The sequence below is a fragment of the Rhineura floridana genome, chromosome 4, assembly GCF_030035675.1.
Source record: "Rhineura floridana isolate rRhiFlo1 chromosome 4, rRhiFlo1.hap2, whole genome shotgun sequence".
NCBI classification, from domain to species: Eukaryota; Metazoa; Chordata; class Lepidosauria; order Squamata; family Rhineuridae; genus Rhineura; species Rhineura floridana.
The window spans coordinates 172,161,268-172,178,678 of record NC_084483.1 but is presented as its reverse complement, the minus strand read 5'-3'; positions in this window follow the sequence as shown (position 1 = coordinate 172,178,678).

Here is a 17,411-nt window from a genome sequence, read left to right as displayed (position 1 = left end):
ATTACTATCCTTTCAGCGCCAAGTGAAAACCTTCCTCTTTGCCCAGGCATTTTAATGTTTTAATGTTTAATATTTTTAACACTCAATATATTAATATTTTAGTATTTGTATTTGATGTTTTAACAGACAGTGATATGATACATCCTTTTGTAACTTGATGACCAGTTGGTTTTTAAATTATATGTGAAGTGTTTTTATTTGATGTACACCGCCCAGAGAGCTTTGCTATGGGCGGTATAAAAGTCGAATTAAATAAATAAATAAATAAATAAATCCAGAAATAATAGTTGCATGATATATTACCTAGAAAGTAGCAGCTTTACTCGCATTTATCTTCCTGAGGTGGCCTATGCTGACTGATTATTATTAATAGATTTGGCATGATATATATGTTTGTTTGTTGGATGATATATTAGCTAGTTATTTAGTAAATTTATACCATTCCACATCAAAACTCTCTGAATAAGTTGTATTGAAATGTACTCACCAACAAATAACAGAGACAAGGAATAAAATATTAACATCCTAGCTAACCTAATCTCAATTAAAGCTCTCTGAAATAATAATAATAATAAAAAGGATTTTCACCTGTGTCCTAAATAGGGATGAGGGAGAAATTCAGTGTTCATCATCATTCACACTTTCTGAAACAATATGTGAACTGAAATTAGGGATGGGGGAGAAATTTGACTCAATTCCCATTTAAAGTCAGATATATCAAATCTGCATTTTCCAAAACAATATGAGAATCGAAACACAGTCATCAATCAAAAATCGCACTTATTTGAATTTTGCAATGCAGTTCTCCAACCAAACGAGGTTTACAAAAATGCATATAATAGGGGAACATGTGCGTAAAATGAATATTACTGAAAATAACATACAAAACTGCATTATATTTGGAGAAATCGCTTGCAAAAATGTGCACATCAGTCAAAACTGCATACAAAAATGAGTTTAGTAGGAGAGATTTGCACTTGAATGTTGAAGCATTTTCATGAGTATTTCTTAAAAATTGCTACTGAACTGAATTTAAAATCGGAAAAATGAGAAATGGAGAGAAACAAAATTGACAGATCTTTCCATCCATAACTGAACTGCAGCTATTCTTCAAAATTCACACTTCTCTGAATTCTGAAATGAGTTCAAAAATGTGTACATTAGGGAAAAGCCTTCATAAAAACCCACACATTATTTATTCATTTATTTCATATATTTATATACTGCTTAATACTAAAACAGTCTCTTACAGAGCAATCCAACTTGTCAGAGGCCAGCGGGAGCAAAGCAGGCAGTGGCGGAAGCTGCCACTCAGAGGCCTCATGGAGAGCAGGATGCTGGTTGTGCCAGCAGAAGGAAAGAAAACACGTTTCCTTTTGTCACCGAATTTCCCGGCATACCAGCTGTGACAGAGGGACATGGGAGGGAGCTGACTGGGAGCTGGATATTGCGTAAGTCCCCCCCGGCCCCTCCTCCAACATGCCCCTGGAACACCCCCTTTTTGTTGGCATGAGGCCTAGTAGTTTTCCATCAAGTCTGAAAGTTTTGAAAGTTAAGAGGAGTTATGTCTTTGCCAGTCTGGGAACGGACAGTGAAGGCCGTTGTTATGGTAACCATCAAGATATAGACTGGGAAAGTTCTAACAGAGTCTGAGATGTTCTTCTTCTGCATCAAGCCTCTGACCTGAGAGGCTGTCTTACTTTTGTTTTTGAAGAGAAATGTGCTGTAGAGCTAGAGGGGGGGGAAACTGCTGAAAAGCCTTAATGTCTTTGAATAAAGACTCTTAACATGCTCTAATGCTCTGAAGAAGTTTCTTGCTCAACTTAACTCCAACGTAATGTATGCTGTTTCACGCAACAACGCACACACGCCAACAGGGGTTATGGGCCCAGATCCACAGCGCATTACACGGGAGTAAGTTGCTGGTCTGAACGGCAGACGGAGTTCCAGAGAGGGCAGCTTGATTGATTGTACCAGACGGAGGTGAGCAACGTGGCTGTAAACCTGTCTAGGGGAGGCTTGCAGATGGAACGGCTGAATGAAAAGAATTATGGCAGCTGGAAGCCGAGGATGCGGGCTTTGCTGATAACAGAGGATTTATGGGACATTGTTGATGGAAACCCCCCGGCGGTACCGACCGCGGCCTGGAAGCGTCGAGACCAGAGGGCGCAGGCGTTTATAATCTTGGCTCTATCGGATTCTCAACTGATGTGTGTGAGAGATGAGCCGTCAGCTAAACAGATGTGGGACGTGTTGCAGGATTTGTCCCAGGAATGGCAGCGGAGGCAGGAGGTGCAGAGAGCCCAGCCGGTGGAAGCTGTCAGAAGCAAGGAGGAGAAATGTGCCGAACCGGAGCAGGCTGCCGAAAGCAGACAGGAAAACAAGTGGGAGCAGCAGCGGCTGAAGTCTTGTTTTGCCTGTGGGGCTCGTGGGCATCTCCGTAAAGATTGTGCAATCAAGCGCAACTCCTGGGACGGAGGCTTGAAGCAGGGCAGTGTGAACTTTGTTTGTAAACAGAAGTCTAAAGACTGGGAACAAATTAACTTTATTCTTGACAGCGGAGCAAGCCATATATTAATTAAAGACAGATGTTTGTTTTACGTTTCAGAAGAAGTGAAAGACTTTGTTTTACTTGCTGATGGATCGCGTAAGAACGTTGAAGCCCGTGGTCTGGTGAAATTTGACAAGCTTGGAATAATGTCAGACTGTTTGTTTGTTCCGGACTTGGCTCATAATATTTTATCAGTTAGAAAACTGGTGAGTTGTAATTATTCAATTTTGTTTCACAAATACCAATGTTTTGTAATGAGGGGAGATCAAGTGTGCATGCAGGGAAGCCTTAATGATTCACAGTTTAAAATGTCCATGGGTGTGAAGTGTGCTGATGCCTTGAGTTCAATGGGGCGGAAAGGGAATGACAGTCAGGGCTGTAAACAGACAGCTGTAAAAGGCATGCCGTCGGTATTCACTGCCCAGATGGAGGAAGTTCACAGAGAACTAGAAGAGCCAGCATCATTTCAAGCAATCAGGCTGATGCCTGAGGCAGAGCAGCACAAATGGCAGCAGGCCATGCAGGAAGAATTACAAGCCATGCAAAAGAATGGCACATGGACATTAGTAAAGTTACCCATGGGTAAAAAGGTCATAGGTTGCAGATGGGTGTTTAAGAAGAAGAAAGCAAGTTCCGGGGAAGTACAGAGGTACAGGGCACGTTTGGTTGCCAAGGGATTCACCCAGCAGCATGGGACAGATTATGATGCTGTTTTCGCCCCGGTTGTGAAACATGAGTCCATTCGTGTGCTGCTGAAGCTGGCAGCGATGCAGAACATGAGTGTAAATCACTACGATATAGGGACGGCATTCCTACATGGTGATTTAAGAGAGGAGATATATATGGAACTGCCTCCGGGTTCTGTGTCAAAGGAATGGTCCGTGTGTAAACTGCATAAATCAATATATGGACTGCGGCAAAGTGCACGCTGCTGGAATGAGAAATTGGACAGAGTGTTGCATGGAATGGGATTCCAAAGATGCAAGGCAGATCCATGTGTGTATATAAAGAGACAGGGGATGAAAACCACGTTCTGTGCAGTTTACGTTGATGACATCATGTATTTTTATCATGAGCAGCAAGAGGAACAAGAATTTAATGAGCAACTGGGCAGGCAAGTGGACACAAAGAATTTGGGGCCTGTCACACACTATTTAGGCACGGATATTGTGCGTGCAGAAGACGGAAGCATAACATTGAGTCAGGAAAGTAAAATAAATCAGATCATAGAAGAATGCAACATGACAGAATGCACTGTTGTGAAGACTCCAATGGTTGTGGCTTTCCAACAGAATGTGCAGGAGACGCCTTGTACAGATCCTGAGAAGTACAGGCGCATAATAGGGAAATTGCAATATTTGGTGAAGGTGTCTCACCCAGACATATGTAATGCAGTCAGTATTTTAAGCCGGAAGGTAGAGCATCCTTCAGAGGCTGACTGGCAAGGGATTAAAAGGATAGTGCGTTATCTGAAAGGCACGAAGACAAAGAGTCTGGTTTTGTCAGAAGCAAAGACAGGAGGTCTTGAATGTTTTGTGGATGCAGATCATGCAGGGGAGCTGAGCAGTCATAAGTCAAACTCTGGCATAGTTGTGATGTGGCACAGGTCATGCATTGACTGGAGCAGCAAGAAACAAAATGTGGTTGCAACATCAAGTGCAGAAGCCAAGTATGTGGCCCTATCACAGGCCTGTAATGAGCTACAATGGTTCGCAATGCTCATGCAGGAGATAGGCATTGATATGCAATTTCCGATTACTGTATATGAAGACAATCAGACCTGCATTAAGATAGCCACATCAGAAGCTCATACCAAGAGAACAAAACATATTAGTGTCAGATACTTTCACGTAAGGAATTGTGTGCAGCAGGGGTTTGTTAACCTAACATTTTGTGACACTAACAACATGGTGGCTGACATAATGACCAAGCCTTTGTGTGAGGAGAAATTTGGCTAACTGGTGACAAGGCTTGGAATGAACCAAGGTTTGAGTGAATAAAGTTTTGAACTGTACTGAGATGTAATTTTGAACTGTACTGAACTGAAAATGTATGATGCAATGTACTGAAATGTATTGCAAGAGGTATTGTAGAAATGTATTACTGTATGAAGATGTATTGTTGAGATTTCTTTGTAATTGACAGACATGATGAGAAAAAGGGGGGCTTGTTGGCATGAGGCCTAGTAGTTTTCCATCAAGTCTGAAAGTTTTGAAAGTTAAGAGGAGTTATGTCTTTGCCAGTCTGGGAACGGACAGTGAAGGCCGTTGTTATGGTAACCATCAAGATATAGACTGGGAAAGTTCTAACAGAGTCTGAGATGTTCTTCTTCTGCATGAAGCCTCTGACCTGAGAGGCTGTCTTACTTTTGTTTTTGAAGAGAAATGTGCTGTAGAGCTAGAGGGGGGGGAAACTGCTGAAAAGCCTTAATGTCTTTGAATAAAGACTCTTAACATGCTCTAATGCTCTGAAGAAGTTTCTTGCTCAACTTAACTCCAACGTAATGTATGCTGTTTCACGCAACAACGCACACACGCCAACACTTTCTAGGCCTGTTGCCAGCTGCCCCCGGCTCTCCTTTCACCAGACTGGGCTTTCCTGGAGGATCCCTGGCTGAGCCGGCTGGATCCATCATATCCAACTCCCCTCAGCCTGGCATAAATAGCAGTTGGATTGTGCCCTAAGCAGTTTACAAAAATAACAAATGATATATAACAAACCATGAAACTGAAAAATGACAGTTCAATATAATACCAAGCTACAATACAATATAACCCACCCACCCCCGCCAAGCAAAAACATAGGAGCACATTTTGAAAACATTTTAAGAGCCAGGGATCCCTCCTGTCTTCATCCTTCTTGCCAATTCAAATCCTGACTCACAGTATGCAACTTCCACTAACACATACACATTCCATGTACACATTAGCCATTCCACTAACACATACACATCACACCCAAATTCTGTCTTACATGTACACAAGTCATAAGGTATCTGCTACAGGAATACCTCAGTTAAAGTTCCTGGACATGACTTCATTAACAGAAGCGTTGGTACCAGAGGTAGGAATAACATGGAAATAATAGGGATAGGTTCTTACACCACAAAAAATAAGAGCAATTCAACATATTTCAGCACGCTTTTTATTCAAAACTAACAATACGCATGTCTGAAATGAAACAACCAGGTCTGGTAAGCCTTGCATACAGACCACTTGAAGACTTCTTCCAAAATGCATCCAGGGATGCCTACCTTGCCTTTTTCTTTTATCATGTAGCGTCTTGCTATAGCAATGTAAAGCATTGAGCACAGTTCTCTTCTCCATACACTCGAGCAGGTAGGCAAGAGGCAGCCATCACCACCATCCTGTGACCTCTCTCTCTCTCTCTCTCTCTCTCTGCCATCCTCCCTTACACTTGAGCAGATATGTCTGCAATAAACAGTGCTTCCAGGGTACCCGCCACCTGACAAGGAGCGCCATTCCAGTCATATGTGAGAGAGCTGCCTGCAGCATCCGCAATCCAGTAGACAAGGAGCCACATTCTGGCTATGTCACACTGTGTGTCTCCCCACCCACCCCCACCCCCACCTCCAAAAGCCTTTGTTAAAAGGAGCTTCTTTCCTAGAGGATTTGTTAACTGAAGTATTACTGTGTTCATCCCATTCTACTCCCTCACATTACGAACAGCCAAAACACCCAATCACTCCATGTTCTCCCACTCAATCACCAATTGTTCCTTCCACTCTCAGAAATGTACTGCAAGAACACCAGGAGACAATGAAACCATTCACTACCAGAAACATATAAAATATCAAAATAAATTCCCTCCCAACAGTCACACAGATGTACTAGTGTTTTAGACAGTAGATTGGCTCTCACTCACATTACTATCTCTCACCCAATACACCATCCAAGGATGGATGGAGCTGCGCACATCCCTCTTTGGTACTCTCACCAAGGAGTGCCCTCGGAAATCTCAACCTACACAAAAGGCATTTCACAAAAAATAACCCTCAGCACAACCTTGTGGGTGCTATGTAGGGTGCCTGCCAGCAGCACTCTGCCATACCTTCTTTTAAAGCTCTGTGGCTGGCTGGCAATCATCAGGTATTAGTGAAACTAATGTACAAAAATACATTATATTATATTATATTATATTATATTATATTATATTATATTATATTATATTATATTATATTATATTATTTATTGAAGTTCTATCTGCCCTTCCTCCCAAAGGAGCCCAGGGCAGCAAACATAAAAACCAAACAATTTAACAAGGAAAAAAAGGAGTTATTATTATTATTTATTACATTTGAATACCGCCCCATAACAAAGCTCTCTGGGCGGTTTACAACAATTAAAACATTAAAAACAAATATACAAATATACAAATTTAAAAACACTTAAAAAAAAACAATTTAAAAACACATGCTAAAATGCCTGGGAGAAGAGGAAAGTCTTGACCTGGTGCCGAAAAGATAACAGTGTTGGTGCCAGGCGCACCTCGTCAGGAAGATCATTCCACAATTTGGGGGCCACCAATGAGAAGGCCCTCTCCCTTGTTGCCAGACTCCAAGCTTCCCTCGGAGTAGGCACCCGGAGGAGGGCCTTGGATGCCGAGTGTAGTGTACGGGTGGGTTCGTATTGGAAGAGGCGTTCCATCAGGTATTGTGGTCCCAAGCCATGTAAGGCTTTATAGGTTAAAACCAGCACCTTGAATCGAGCTCGGAAACATACAGGCAGCCAATGCAAGCGGGCTAGAATTGATGTTATATGTTCAAACCGTCTGGTCCCTGTTACCAATCTGGCCGCTGCATTTTGCACAAGCTGCAGTTTCCGAACCATCTTCAAAGGCAGCCCCACGTAGAGTGCATTGCAGTAATATAACCTGGAGGTTACCAGAGCATGGACAACTGAAGACAGGCTATCCCTGTCCAGATAGTGGTGTAGCTGGGCCACCAACCGAAGCTGGTAGAAGGCACTCCGTGCCACCAAGGCTACCTGAGCCTCAAGTGACAGAGAAGGTTCTAGGAGAACCCCTAAGCTACGAACCTGCTTCTTCAGGGGGAGTGCAACCCTCGTCTTATTAGCCCTCGTCCAGTCCATTGTCGCAGCCAGGCACCGGTTCAGCACATTGACAGCCTCACCTGATGAAGATGAAAAGGAGAAACAGCTGCATGTCATCAGCATACTGATGGCAGTGCACTCCAAAGCTCCGGATGACCGCACACAACGATTTCATGTAGATGTTGAACAGCATGGGGGACAGAACTGAGCTGAAAGTAGTTTAAAATAACAATTAAAACATTTCAATACAATTGCAATTAAAAACATTCTAAAACACGGTTAAAACATTCTAAAAACAATTAAAATATTCTAAAAACACCGTTAAAAACACTGTTCCACCAGTGATCTTCGAGTTGCAGGAGCAGTCTGCATCACCTATCAAATGCCTGGGTAAACAAATGTTTTCAAATTCTTCCTGAAAGTTAATAGTAATGGAGACAGACACACCTCTCTGGGGAAGGCATTTCACAGTGGGGAGCCACCACTGAAAAGGCCTTGTCACAGGATAGTACCAACTGGGCAGCGCTCTGTGATGGCACCACCAACAAGGCCTCACCTGCCAATTGTAGGATCCAAGATGATTGATACTGGGGAAAACAGATTGCAAACAAAGGTTTATTAGGCAAAAAAGTATATATTAAGAGAAATGTACACTAAAATACAGACAATATTTTTCTGAGGACTTCTTTTTTTTTGCAAGCTGGTGAGGGAATGTGGCAAAATAAGAAACTGAGGAAATTGACAGATTTGTCATCCCTAAGCCTAAAAGCCAGTAGGAAGGGTACCAACTGACCCACCCTGATAGACTTTTCCATAGCAGGGCCACCCAGAATCATTAGAGCCCTATGTATTGCACAGATTTTTCCAATTGAAGTTTGATAAGAAAAAAACCACCAGGCTATACATTTTAAAATAAAAACTTTACATCATAATAAAATTATACCATCATGAGAAAACAATACCAACACAAAAGATGCAGAAATATCGCCAGTAGAAGCAGTGCTTATTTTAAATGCACAGCTCAGTTTAGGTTGTTTTATGTTTTTTACCCAGCTTCATATTGAATTTACTGTTGTAATTAGATTGTTTTGGGCTTCATTGCAACTTTGTACTCTGATTAGAGGGCTGTGTGCTTGCAGAGACTGACAGTGCAACCCCACACATTTCTACTCAGAAGTAAGTCCCATTAAGTTCAATGGGACTTACTCCCAGGTAAGTATATAGGATTGCAGCCTAAATCAAAGAGAAAAAACTTCAAAAAGAAACTCTTTCCAAGCTGTGAAGCTGTTGGATGTTACACAGCTCCATTTTTAAGTACCTTGGTAACTGAGCAGAATTCCAGATATAGCCCTAAGGGCTTGTATAAAAATACCCCATGTCAACCTTGGATTTCACAGGTTTTTCAGGGGACAGAAATGGTAGCAACATACTCCGGAAACTTTTCAAAGGGCAGTAATAGAAGAGATAGCAGGGAGCAGGAACAAGGTCTTAGATGTCATCCAGCAATGTTTTCTTTGAGCTTCAAGTGACAGTTCCTTCCCTTCTAGTTTGATTGACTTTTCCCCCAATGGATTTTAGGCAAGTCTCTGCATTTCTTTCTAACTTCCACCATATGCTACATCCTTACAAAACCATTTCCTCAGATGATCACACTTTTCTTTCCCTGCCACAGGCAGCAGCAGTTGCTTAGTCACTGCTCTCACCAAGGGTGCTTCGCTCCTCCTCGCCCCTCCCGGAGACCATCAGTTCCAACTGCCCTGTGAGGAAGAGAACAAGCTGCTGTCATCAAGAATTGCTACCATCTCCTTTCGCTGCCACTCTCACCAGCAGAGCTGGCTACTTCTTCTCCCTTCACATAGATTTTTGGAATCAACTGCCCAATGAGGAAGAACAGTGGGACCATCTGCTCTGGGGGTGAGGATATCAAATAAAAAATGGGCAGGTACTGTCGCCCTGCCTAAGTTTCAGATGCCTGGTTAAAACAGTTTTAATTTGGGAGGACTTTGCACCATGAATGCTGTTCTGATGCTTTCATCTCTGATGCTTTAATTTCTGTTTCAAATGTATATTGTATGTTTTTATTTTGTGAGCCACTTTGGGATCCAGACATGTTTTATCCTATTTTTATCTTGCTCACTGCTTGGATGGCCTCTGGCTACGAAGAGACCTATAAATCTATTCAATAAATAAATAAGTGTGGTGTAATCTTTAAATAAATAAATAATAGCCCCCTGGGCAGGAGTCACAAGAAGCTGACAAGAGTCCAGCTAGGCTGCACCCTGTAAAGTCAACAACTTCCACCTGCATTACATTCACTTAGGGCATCTAGCTGTTTTTCAGGGCCTGGGGTCTGACCTCAATTTCCATCTGAGTTGGTTAGTTTAAGAACTTTGTAACATCAAGAATTTTGAGCCTGAGTTTGCTGGTTTTCATCTTGCCTTGCCATCCTTTTTTTCTCCTTTTGTGCCCCCCCCTTTTTTTTAAGATTGCAAGCCTGAGGGTAGGGACTTTGTTGTTTTAATTGATCTGTAAGCCATTTTGGGAGCCTTTCTGGCTGAGCAGTAAAGTGCTCTAAGTTAACAAAATAAATTACTGTGTGTGTGTTTCTGATACAGTAATGCACTGATCACATCAGTGGCCTACATGTAAGAGTATTTGTGAGACAGCTGTAGTAACTCTGAGATGAACTGGTACATTTGGAGAGATGCTGAGAAGGTGGCGTCAAATGTTCACCATATGGTGGGCTGGGTGAACAGTAGTGGGTTTGATGGGTGCTTAGAGAGGCACAAAACACAGCTTATCTAGTCCAACCCTCTACCAAAAGTAGGAATCTTACCTGTCCATAATAAAGGATTAAGATGGGGCCCAGAAGAAAACGTTGTGGTGTATTCCTGGCCTGTGACAGTAGTATTGCAGAACCTAACACAAGACAGATATTGGAGCAGATGGTTCTGAGTGTCCTTCAGGATCTATTATTCTCTAATTGGCATGAGTTTCCCCACCCATTCAGGAAGAAATTATTTTTTTACTTTTATTTTGCCAGGGCTCTGATCTAATGTCATTGTCTACCTGATCTGACACCTTTCACTGCTAACTTGGGGTAAAAGTCATGAAACCTATGGCTGACTCTGGCATTACTTCACTGAATCAGTTCTAGCACAATTTCTTTCCTTCAAAGAGGAATACATGTGGAAACTATGACATAATGGAAAATCCACATGGACAGGAAGAAACATCAACAGAGAGTCTTACTGTTCCTAATGGATATAACTGGGGGTGGGGTTCAACTCAATGGAATGTTTTCCCTGCACACCTCCACATGTTTGTCTGCGGAACAAATATATTTTCAACATAGCAGCCAGACAAGCACTGTCTCTTTCATCCCCAAATTGCCATACAAAGGCATGAATAGACTGCAGCACAGAGCTGTGACAGGGAAAGGGATGGCTTTGATTTGATGATCTGAGGTTTACCACATTATCTGACATGCCCCATTGGATAGGTCTGAAATAAGATGCTGCCATGTTGCCATGAAGGCTGCCAAAGCAGCTTTTTCCCAGTTATATTTGCTAGAGTAGAAATATTTAAAGCTATGCCAAAATATTTTTGATGTCGTTTCCCCCAATGCAAATACATACATTCACTTTTCTACTACAGGCAAAAGACAGTTGAGCAAGACAGGTCAGAAGTAGCCAAAAGACAAGTAAAGAGAAGAAGAAAGATGCTACTGCAGTCATATGAACCCCAAATTCTCAATAATCACACTTCAGAATGCATTTATTATGGATTGCATGATATTCGACTTCATCTAGGCAAGGGATGGGGAGCTATTTTCAGCTCAAAGGCCACATTCCCTTCTGGGCCACCTTCCATGTAACACATGCTGTTGGTAGACAGGGCCAGAGGCAAAAGTGGGCAGAGCAACTAATGTGAATTTTACTTTTCTAGAGTAGGCAAAAGCATTCAAGGAGAGTGCAGAACAGAAGCAGTGAGGCTGTGGCCTGGAGGGTGGGGTGTGGCTTGAGAAAGTCTAGGGGAAGAGATGGAGAAACCTGTTGTTGTTATGTGCCCAAGTCAACTGCGACTTATGGCGACCCTATGAATCAGTGACCTACAAGAGCATCTGTCATGAACCAGATCTTGTAAGTTCAGGTCTGTGGCTTCCTTTATGGAATCAATCTCTTGTTTGGCCTTCCTTTTTTTCTACTCCCTTCTGTTTTTCCCAGCATTATTATCATTTCTAATGAATCATGTCTTCTCATGATGTGTCCAAAGTATGATAACCTCAGCTTCATCATTTTAGCTTCTAGTGATAGTTCTGGTTTAATTTGTTCTAACACCCAATTATTTGTCTTTTTGGCAGTCCATGGTATGCACAAAGCTCTCCTCCAACACCACATTTCAAATGAGTTGATTTTTCTCTTATCCACTTTTTTCACTCTCCAACTTTCACATCCATACATAGAGATTGGGAATACCATGGTCTGAATGATCCTGACTTTAGTGTTCAGTGATACATCTTTGCATTTGAGGACCTTTTCTAGTTCTCTCACAGCTGCCCTTCCCAGTCCTAGCCTTCTTCTGGTTTCTTGACTACTGTCTCCATTTTGGTTAATGACTGTGCCGAGGTATTGATAATCCTTGACAAGTTCAATGTCCTCATTGTCAACTGTAAAGTTACATAAATCTTCTGTTGTCGTTAGTCTTTTTGACTTTCAGCTGTAGTCCTGCTTTTGTGCTTTCCTCTTTAACTTTCATCAGCATTCATTTCAAATCATTACTGGTTTCTGCCAGTAGTATGGCATCGTCTGCATGTCTTAAATTATTGATATTTCTCCCTCCAATTTTCACACCTCCTTCATCTTGGTCCAATCCTGCTTTCCGTATGATCTGTGTATAGATTAAATAAATAGGGTGATAAAATACACCCCTGTCTCACACCGTTTCCGATGGGGAACCAATTGGTTTCTCCATATTCTGTCCTTACAGTAGCCTCTTGTGCAGTGTATATGTTGTGCATGAGGACAATCAGATGAAACACAGGGTGATTTCCTTCTGAAATTCCTTGGTCTGTTCCATTATCCAATGTATGTTTGCGATATGATCTCTGGTGCCTCTTTCCTTTCTAAATCCAGCTTGGACGTCTGGCATTTCTTGCTCCATATGTGGTAAGAGCCTTTGTTGTAGAATCTTGAGCATTACTTGCATGGGATATTAAGGCAATAGTTCGATAATTACTGTATTCCCTGGGATCCCCTTTCTTTGGAATTGGGATGTATATGGAACGCTTCCAGTCTGTGGGCCATTATTTTGTTTTCCATATTTCTTGACCGATTGTTGTCAAAATTTGGACAGATTCAGTCTCAGCAGCTTGTAGCAACTCTATTGGTATGCCATCTATTCCTGGTGATTTGTTTCTTCCAAGTATTTTAAGTATTCACCTCACATTCTAAAATTTCTGGTTCTTCATCATACGGTTCTTCCGTGAATGAATCTGTCATCCTGGCATCTCTTTTATAGAGTTCTTCAGTGTATTGCTAAGGTTCCCCATCCCTGGTCTAGATCATTTGCTTTCAGTTGGGGGCAACTACCTAAGGGGGAGTTGTTCCAGGCCACAACTACTATTTTGTCCCCAGAAAGAAAGGATAAAACAGAAAGATAGGAGGAAACTAAGAGAGTTAAGCAGGAAGAGACGGGGTAAGCTTAGATTAGGATGGTGAACCCAGGGATCAGAGCCACCAAGACATTTCAAATGGTCCACCAACCCAATTAAAATTAATACCTTCCAAAACACTCCTGTTTCTGACTTTCCAAAAGTTCCTCTTCCTCTTCCATGGCACCACTGCTAGGTTGGAGGTGCTTCTTCCTGTTTCCTGAACTCCTCTGACCCTCTAGCATGCAAGAAGTAAACATGGCACCTCTGCAAGGGCAGAAAGAGGCACCTTCGGCAGTGCTGTGTGGTGATGAGTGGACGTGCTGCTTTTTATTCTTCACAAATCATTCCGTGAAGAGCAAAAACAACCACAACCAGCGTTTTTCTCCACCATGCCTCCCAATCATAGTACTGTGGGGAGTGCTGCCGTTTAATTCCTACAAATCATTCTGAGAAGAATAAAAAACTGTATTTGTACACCACTACCCCATGTTATAGTGGGGAGGGCTGGACATAACAAGAACTGAAGGCACCTTCCCTTGCTTTTGCAACATAAAAACAGGGTAAACTGCTGCCAAATTTGTTCAATCCTAAGTCCTGCTCTGTGCTTCTGGAAGGGGTGAGGCTGTAGTAGACATCATAGGCCTCTATCAGTCTCTGCTGGCAGAAGGGGCTTTACCACTGAAGAGGCCTCCATTGCACTCTGGAAAGCGTACCGTAAGCAGAAGGTCTTAAAATGGCATTTCTGGGACAGGGCAGAGCTGGCTGGCCAACAGTTTGCTGGATCCTAAGCTGGTCCAGTGCCTGGAGAGGGGCCCAGTCCAGGACTGTCTGCTGTGCCATCCAGGAGCTGGCACAGCAAAATATTGGATTTTACTGTCCCCCACTTTCTGGCCTGGGCAGTGCAAGTAGGGCTTTAGAAGTAGCAATGGCTCCGCCGCCCTGCTTGATCCCACGCTCCCGGCCCAGAGATAGGATTGCTCCCACCAATATCGCTGTGATGTCCATCCTTAATGTCCAAGTTAAATGTTCTCGTTGTCAACTTCAAAGTTGCATAAACCTTGTGTTGTCATTACTTTAGTCTTCTTGACGTTCAACTGTAGTCCTGCTTTTGTGCTTTCCTCTTTAACTTTCATCAGCATTCATTTCAAATCATTACTGGTTTCTGCCAGTAGTATGGCATCGTCTGCATATCTTAAATTATTGATATTTCTCCCTCCAATTTTCACACCTCCTTCATCTTGGTCCAATCCTGCTTTTCATATGATATTGTAATGCCAAATGCCTAGCCCTTGCCAAGCACAACACAAATAAGTTCAAGATTTCAAAGGGATAATGAACACTGCTAGTGGTGAAGAGGTTAAAGGTTTATTAGAGCAGCATTTACAAGCAGCTAAAATAAAACTAAATAGCTAGCAGGTCTCTGTCTTCCCCCACCACCCATCTTACGCTCCTCACTGGCTGGAAACCTCCCAACAGCACAATGAGAATTCTTTCCTGGGAAGGGTTGAGTCTTCTTCCTTCTTATTGATGGTACTTTGAGGCTGTGTCGGCCCCCTGGAGACTTAATCTCCCTGATCTAGGGGTCCTGTATGTATCCCAAACAAAAACCCTGGGAGGGGCACATTACACCTATTAGATCATTATCTTCCCATCATCCAGGTAGCTGGTTTAATCATCAGGTGATCTCTCCTGATTCTGCACGTGGTACAGCTTTGGCCTGAGAACACAGCTGCACCCCCAACTCAGTGGCTTGTTTTGATTATCAGGCTACTTGTTTACATTAGCCAAGTGAGAACATGCATAAGCCAATTAGCTCACCATCCCTTCAAAGCTTGAGAAAGCTATAAACAATCCCATCTTACAGAGCAGAAGCATGAGACAAGCTGCATTGTTTTGGTTACTTGAACAACTTTCCCAAATACTGTTTCTGAATACAGAGTTGAAACTTCTTTTTCAGCTTCTTCTAAATAATATCACAAAGTCTGTGCTTTGAGCTCTCTAAATTTCAATACATTGCAATTACAGTGTGCAAAGCAATCAGCACCCCAATATATCAGGGGTATGAAGCATGAATTAAGGACACAGGGAAATGGGGCATGCCATACTATCTCCTCAGCCCTCACATCGAGATGACTTCTGGCAATTAGCACTACAGATATGTTCTGTAGGGTGATAAAATACACCTTTGTCTCACACCCTTTCCAATTGGGAACCAAACAGTTTCTCCATATTCTGTACTTACAGTAGCCTCTTGGCCTGAGAAACATAAGCGTCAATACATCCTTTCTGTACATGAAGTTCTATTGATAACATTATCCAAAATGGAGAGGCTGTCTGTAAATCCGCTACATGTGTATGAAATCTCTTTTATGTGCTTGACAGTGCTATAATTTCCCTGAAACCCAAAAGCAGGACCTGAGCGCAACAACCCACTCTTTCCACTTGGGATTCCCAGAAACTTTTCATATAAAGCTGCCCTTTACACATGAGTGAAACGTGGGTGAAGGGTTGGTGGTGGCAGTTGTGCACATCAGCAGCAGCAGGGAGTGGGGCTGACCTACACGGCCTTCAACCCAGGCACACAGTCTTTCAACATAAGGAGGGCATGAACCCCCATAATGTGTTCCTCCCCTTATCCCCACATTTGCCAGGCAAGAATCATGTTTTTCCCCAAGCCCCCCCTCTCTCTCAAGTTTCCAACCCACCCTTCCTGCAAAAAGAGCCCAGAGTGGCAAGCAATTAAGCAGTAAAACAATATCAAAACAATAAAACAATATAAAATTTTTTGATATCAAACAATATCAAAAAATATTCAGAACACTTAAAAACTAGAAAAAGTTCTAAATGGAATTTCACAAAGTCACATACTCTCACAGCAAATAATTTTGAGGTTGCCAGCAATCAAATATTTGGATGAACAGGAATGTTTTTAATTTCCTCCTGAATGTTAATAACAAAGGAAATATATGCATCTCGCAGGGAGGGCATTCTAGAAATGGAACCATCACCAAGAAGGCCTGGTCACAGAGTCAATGCCAACCAGGAAGCACCCAGTGGCGTTACCACCAACAGAACCTCCTCTGCTGGTCATAGCACCCAAGTTCGTAGTTCAAGTGTTACATATTATCACCAGCTCATGGAGATAAGCTGGCCTGGGATGCTTCCATTTGTTTTAACTTTGCAGACTATTATCAGACATGTATGGATACATTTGATGCTTTGCATGAAATATTGAACCTTCATTTGAGTGAGATCATGCAGCTTTAATTGCTGTAAACCGCCCAGAGAGCTTCGGCTATAGGGCGGTATATAAATGTAATAAATAAATAAATAAGGCTTAGAATCTTCTTCTTACTTACCTCATGTTTGCCCTGTAGCAGGGGTTGTGCTCAGCTATGGTCCTCCAGAAGTTGTACTACAACTCCCATTATCCCTTGACTATTGGCCTTGCTGGTTGGGGCTGATGGGAGTTGGAGGGCCAGAGATTAGCCAATCCTGCTGTATATTTATTTATTAAGTTTGTATCTTACCCTTCCTCCCAGAAGGAGCCCAGGGTAGCAAACAAAAACACTCAGAGCACTTTAAAACATCTTAAAAACAAAAGACTTTAAAACATATTAAAACAAAATATCTTTAAAAACATATTAAAACAAAATATCATAAAAACATCCTTTTAAAAACAACTTTCAAAACATATTTAAAAAGGAATTCCAGGACAGTTGCAGACTGGGATAAGATCTCTACTTAAAAGGCTTGTTGAAAGAGGAAGGTCTTCAGTAGGCACAGAAAAGATGAGGGCCTCCTGCAGATACCATCTTATCAGGAGGTCTGTTCCGCACATCATAGGAAAAGGATCTTTAGTGTAATGACACCTACCCTTTGGAATACAATCCCCTTAAATATTAGACAGGCACCATCTCTGTTATCTTTTGTGCACCTGCTGAAGACCTTCCTCTTTCAACAAGCCTTTTAAGTAGAGACCTTATCCCAGTCTGCGTCTGTGTTGGAATTGCTTTTCAATATGTTTTTAAAGCTTAATTTAAAAAAATGTTTTTAAAGCTTTTTTTAAAAAAGATGTTTTTAAAGATGTTTTGTTTAAATGTTTTAAGGTTGTTTTGTTGTAATATATATA